At 33.9% G+C, this 5981-nt stretch overlaps 1 pseudogene; it reads left to right on the top strand.

Moving 5' to 3' along the window:
• Nucleotides 1-3221: 3221 nt before the first annotated feature.
• LOC114505138 lies at nucleotides 3222-3752 on the top strand (annotated as a pseudogene).
• The last annotated feature ends 2229 nt before the right edge of the window (nucleotides 3753-5981 follow it).

Here is a 5981-nt window from a genome sequence, read left to right as displayed (position 1 = left end):
GATATATTTTCAGGTTATTTTTCTGCCAGTAGAAACAATAGATATATATGTGTTCTTGTACATGTCTCTTGGTGGACAGGAGTAAGATCTTTTCAAGGATGCATACCTAGAAATAGAATTGCTAACTCCAATGTTATGTACGTGTTTGATATTATATGTAATCCTAAATTGTCTTCCAAAGATCTGTTCCAACTTAGGCTCCTGGCCACAGTGTTTAATGTACAGTTTTTTTCCATATCCTCACCAACTTTAGGTTTCACAATTTTCCAACCTTGATGTGTATGAAAGGACGTCTCCCTTTAGTTTTAATTTGCATTTCCTACTTACTATTGAGATAGAACATCTATTTAGACATGCATTTGCCATTCAATTTTTCTCTATGGAAAAGTGCCTGCTCAAAGCTCTCATTCACTTTTTTTCCTAAAGATGCTTGTCCTTTTCATACTGATTTATGGGTATTTTTAATATATACTGGATACATGACTTTTTTGGTTATATCTGTTAAAAACATCATCCTTCTCCCAGTTTTACTTTGTCTTCTCATTCTCGTACTGATGCCTTTGTATGAACAAAGTTAACTTTAATTTTGATTCAACTATCATTTCCTTTTACTTTAGTGTTACTTGTGTTCTTCTTAAAAACATATGTTCTCCAAGTACAGTTGTCACCACTGAACAATAAAAAAGGAAAATAAATAAATACAAATTACTATATATAAAAATAAACTAAAACATATATTTAAAAATGTCTTGCTCAAGGTTATGCAGAAATTCTGTTTTATATTCTAAGAGCCTTATTTTTTTGTCTTACAATTATAGGTACACACTACCTGGAATAGATTACTCTGAATAATATAAGTAGGTACCAATTTCTGTTTTTATGTTTCATATGGATGCATTATTGAGTCAGATAGTTATTGAAGATGCTGTCCTTTCCATTGACCTACAGTGACACCTCTGTCTATCAATTTGTCATCTATCACCTATGTCTATTTCTTTAATCTATTTTTGACATGTCTATTCTATTGCATCTATTTGTCTATCCTTGCATCAAATTCACACCACTTTAATAAATGTAGCTTAATAATATGTCTGCATACTTAGTAAAGGAAGTCCTGTAACCATACGCTTCTTCCAGAATATTTTGGCTATTCTTAGTTCCTGACATTTCCACATAAATTTTGTATCAGCTAGTCAATGTCTAAAATACTCTTGCTTGTTTACTGCCAGTGGTTTTATATTATATAAATACAACTTCTCAGCCAGTTAAATATCTTTTAGATATATTCTCCATTGAAAGGCTTGTATTTTCTCTCTCTTTATGGTATCTTTTGATGAATAGATATTGTTAATTTTAATATGGTCTAATCATATTATAACCATTTATATATTTTTTTTATTTGTAAGGTTTACAAGTTTTGTATCATCTATCTTTTTCCCTAAATTCATAAAATTGTTTATCTATGTTTTTCTAAAAGCATATAATTTTGCTTTTTACAGTAAATCTTTTATTTACCTATATCAGTTTTTTTCAATGCATGGTGTGAGATGTAAAATCAAATTCAATTTATTTACAAATTTTTCATATAGATATGTTTATATCCAGCCACCTTACTGAAGTTTTTACATAATTTTATGATTTATACATACATTTTTCAGTACTCTTAGCTATAGAATCCTAACATCCTTTCCAACCTCTACAACTTTAACTTATTTTCTTGCCTTACAACTAACTAGGATCTTCAGTGAAAAAAAGTGGTGAAAATTTTCATTCTTGTCTAGATACTGAAGTCAGTAAACAATAAAATATATTCATTATGAAATAACTATTAACATTGATCTATACAAGTAAATTATTTTTAAATGTTTCTTTCTTTTTTGAATTTTTATTTTTCAGTGAAATTTTTAAAACTTTATTTTCATTGTATTTTTTTCATTACTATTTGTCCCTCTCATACCCTCTTCCATCTCCAACCACCCATTCCCCCTGTATTAAGTATTATGTTGGGTCTTGATTTTATACATATTTTCCTTATTAAAAGTTATACTTTGTTAATTTTTTTAGTCAAAGATGCTGAACTTTAACAAATGATTTTTGTCTATCTAGAGACTTTGTTGATTTTTCTTACAATTATGCTAATGTAATGAATTATGTGAGTTAATTTTCTAAAGGCATTACAAGCACTCTAAATTATGACTAGTCTAGTTAACCATTACGGTGGTCTTATACAGACATTAACAAAAGTAGGTTTACAGTTCTGAGTATGTGAAACAGTTTATGGTTGTATTATTATGTATTAATTATTATATTATTTCCATATGAACAACTGTAAACTTACTTTTACTCACCACTGTATTTATTACAACATCAGTATAAGCTTATCTAGTGTTCTTTAGCAGCTCATAATTTAATTTTTTTTAAACAAATATCTTTTTTTTTAAACATTTTATTTATTTATTTTTAGAGAGGGAAGGGAGGGAGATAGAGAGAGAGAGAGAGAGAGAGAGAAACATCAATGTGCGGGTGCTGGGGGTTATGGCCTGCAACCCAGGAATGTACCCTGGCTGGGAATCGAACCTGGGACACTTTGGTTCCCAGCCCGTGCTCAATCCACTGAGCTACGCCAGCCAGGGCTTAATTTAATTTTTTTATTTTCTCATTGAGAACTAAACCATACCATAGCCCAGATTATAATATAATCAGGTTAAGTTTCAGCTTCCCTTCGCTGTGTGCACAACTTGTTTCTGACCAACATCTCTCTAATTTTATCATTTTTCATTTTCATTGAATTTATTAAGTTGATATTGGTTGACAAAATTATACAGAGATGCTTAACATCACTAATCATCAGAAAAATGTAAATTAAAACCACAATGGGATAACATCTCATACCTGTCAGAATGACTATCATCAATAAATCAACAAACAGCAAGTGCTGACAAGGATGTGGATAAAGGGAATTTTTTTTCACACTGTTGGTGGGAATGCAGACTGGTGCAGCCACTGTGGAAAGTGGTATAGAGTTACCTCAAAAAAAATTAAACTGGAACTGCCTTATAAACCCAGCAACTCCACTTCTTGGAGTTTATTTAAAGAAACCCCCCAAAATGCCTTTTTTTAGAGCTATCTGCTCGTGGCGCTGCCTCCTGCTCCTCCCGCTGCCACCTTGAGTCACTGACTGCACAGATCTGCCCACCTGGATACTCATGATAGCCATTGATATTTGGAGTTCTTACAACATGGCAGACATTGGAAACAAAGAACAGTATGAACTTGATCAAGATTTGGATGATTTTGAAGAAGTAGAAGAAGAATTAACTGGTGAAGAAATGAAAATCAAAGTACATCAGCTGACTGTTTAGATGATGCAAAATACTCAGATTCTTGCAGCCTTCCAAGAAAGACTTGATGGTCTGGTAGAAACACCAACAGGATACATTGAAAGCTTGCCTAAGGTAGTTAAAAGACAAGTGGATGCTGTCAAAAACCTTCAAGTTAAATGTGCACAGACAGAAGCCAAGTCCTATGAGGAAGTTCATGATCTTGAAAGAAAGTATGCTGTTCTCTATCAGTCTTTATTTGATAAGCAATTCAAGATCATTAATGCAATTTATGAACCTATGGAAGAAAAATGTGAATGGAAACCAGATGAGGAAGATGAAATTTCAGAGCAGCTGAAAGAAAAGGCCAAGATTGAAAATGAGAAAATGGATGAAGAAAAACAAGACCCCAACGGTATCCCTGAAGTTTGATTGACTGTTTTTAAGAATGTTGATTTGTTCAGTGATATGGTTCAGGAACAAGATGAGCGTATTCTGAAGCACTTGAAGATATTAAAGTGAAGTTCTAAAATGCTGGCCAGCCCATGAGCTTTGATTTAGAATTTAATTTTGAACCCAATGAGTATTTCACAAATAAAGTGTTGACAAAGACATATAGGATGAGGCCAGATGATTATGATCCCTTTTCTTTTTAAAAATATTTTATTTCCTTATTTTTTAGAGAGAAGGGAAGAGAGAGAAAGAGAGAGAGAGAGAGAGAGAGAAATATCAATGTGTAGTTGCCTTTCATGTGCCCCTCCACTGGGGACCCAGCCCACAACCCAGGCATGTGCCCTGACTGGGAATTGAACCAGTGACCCTTTGGTTTGCAGGTTGGTGCTCAATCCACTGAGCCACAACAGTCAAGGCCCCTTTTCTTTTGATAGACCAGAAATTATGGGTTGTACAGGGTGCCAGATAGGTTGGAAAAAAGGAAAGAATGTCACTTTGAAAATCATTAAAAAGAAGCAGAAACACAAAGGACATGGGACAGTTCGTACTGTGACCAAAACAGTTTCCAATGATTCTTTCTTTAATTTTTTTGCCCCTCCTGAAGTTCCTGAGCATGGAAATCTGGATGAAGATGCTAAAGCTATCCTTGCTGCAAACTTTGAAAATGGTCACTTTTAGCCCTGGCTGGCATAGCTCAGTGGATTGAGTGCGGGCTGCGAACCAAAGTGTCGCAGGTTCGATTCCCAGTCAGGGTACATGCTTGGGTTGCAGGCCATGACCCCCAGCAACCACACACTTATGTTTCTCTCTCTCTTTCTCCCTCCCTTCCCTCTCTAAAATAAATAAATAAAATCTTTAAAAAAAGAAAAAGAAAATGGTCACTTTTTACATGAGCATGTAATCCCAAAATTGGTGTTGTACTTTACTGGAGAAGCTATTGAAGATGATGATGATTATGATGAAGAAGGTGAAGAAGGGGGTGAGGAAGGGGAAGAAGAAGATGAGGAAAATGATCCAGACTACGACTCAAAGAAGGATTGAAACCCAGCAGAGTACAAACAGCAGTGAAGCAGGATGGTCTACCTTCCACCTCCCTAGAAAATATGAATTTTCATCATTTCACAAGTTAATTTCAAGTTTTCTGTTGTTTGTTTGCTTTCTTGTTTTTGGTTTTGCAGCCTAAAATAAAAATGTCAAATATAAAAAAATAAAGAAACCCAAAATGCTAATTCAAAGGAATATATGCACTCTTATGTTTATTGCAGCATTGTTTACACTAACCAAGATTTGGAAGCAGCCCATGTGTCCATCAGTAGATGTGGGTAAGAAACATGTGGCACATTTACACAATTGAAAACTACTTGGCCTTAAAAAGGAAGGAAATCTTACCCTTTGCAACAGCATGGATGAACCTGAGAGCATTATGCTAAATTACATAACCCAGTCAGACAAAGACATATACCATATGATTTCACTCATGTGTAGAATCTTATGAACAAAATGAACCAACAAGAAAAATTAATGACAGACTCATAGAGTGCAGGCTAACAGCAATTGGGGGTAGGAGGATTTGGTGGTAGAGTGGAGAGATTGATCAAAAAAGGAAAACAAGAAAAAAACTCATGGACAAAGACAATAATAAGGTGATTGCCATGGAGAGGGCATGGTGGAAGGAGGTGGAGGGGTGTATAAATTGGGATAATTGGTGATGGAAGAAGACATGACTTGGGGTGGTGAACACTCAATACATTGTATAGATGATATGTTGAAGAATTGTGCACTTGAAAACATCTCCTAATTTTAGACTCATTAAGAAGTAAGTTTTTTATTGTCATTAGAATATATACACAGGTTTATTCGATATATAGAAATTTATTTTTCCCCCAAGAGAAGGGAAAACCTTGAGTTGGCCACCAGCACTTTATCCTCACATTTAGAATTTAAAGCAAACAGTTTTGTTTTCAAAATTACTTATAGGTCAAAATCCCTAAGAGGAAGATTTGTTATAGTTATAAGTGTAGGTGACACAAATTAATTTGAATCAAAGAATATTTTAAAATAGCATTGTGGATAATTCCCTTTCTTTCAGTTGTTAGCTAAATGCATCAGAACAAAAAAAAGTGATGACCTTCATAGATAAGGTTAAAATGAAGTAATTTTTTTCATTTCCTTTTCACCCTGAAGGTCGATTTTTATCAGAACACATAA

The sequence above is a fragment of the Phyllostomus discolor genome, chromosome X, assembly GCF_004126475.2.
Source record: "Phyllostomus discolor isolate MPI-MPIP mPhyDis1 chromosome X, mPhyDis1.pri.v3, whole genome shotgun sequence".
In the NCBI taxonomy this organism is placed as follows: domain Eukaryota; kingdom Metazoa; phylum Chordata; class Mammalia; order Chiroptera; family Phyllostomidae; genus Phyllostomus; species Phyllostomus discolor.
This window is presented reverse-complemented; position numbering and strand designations above follow the sequence as displayed.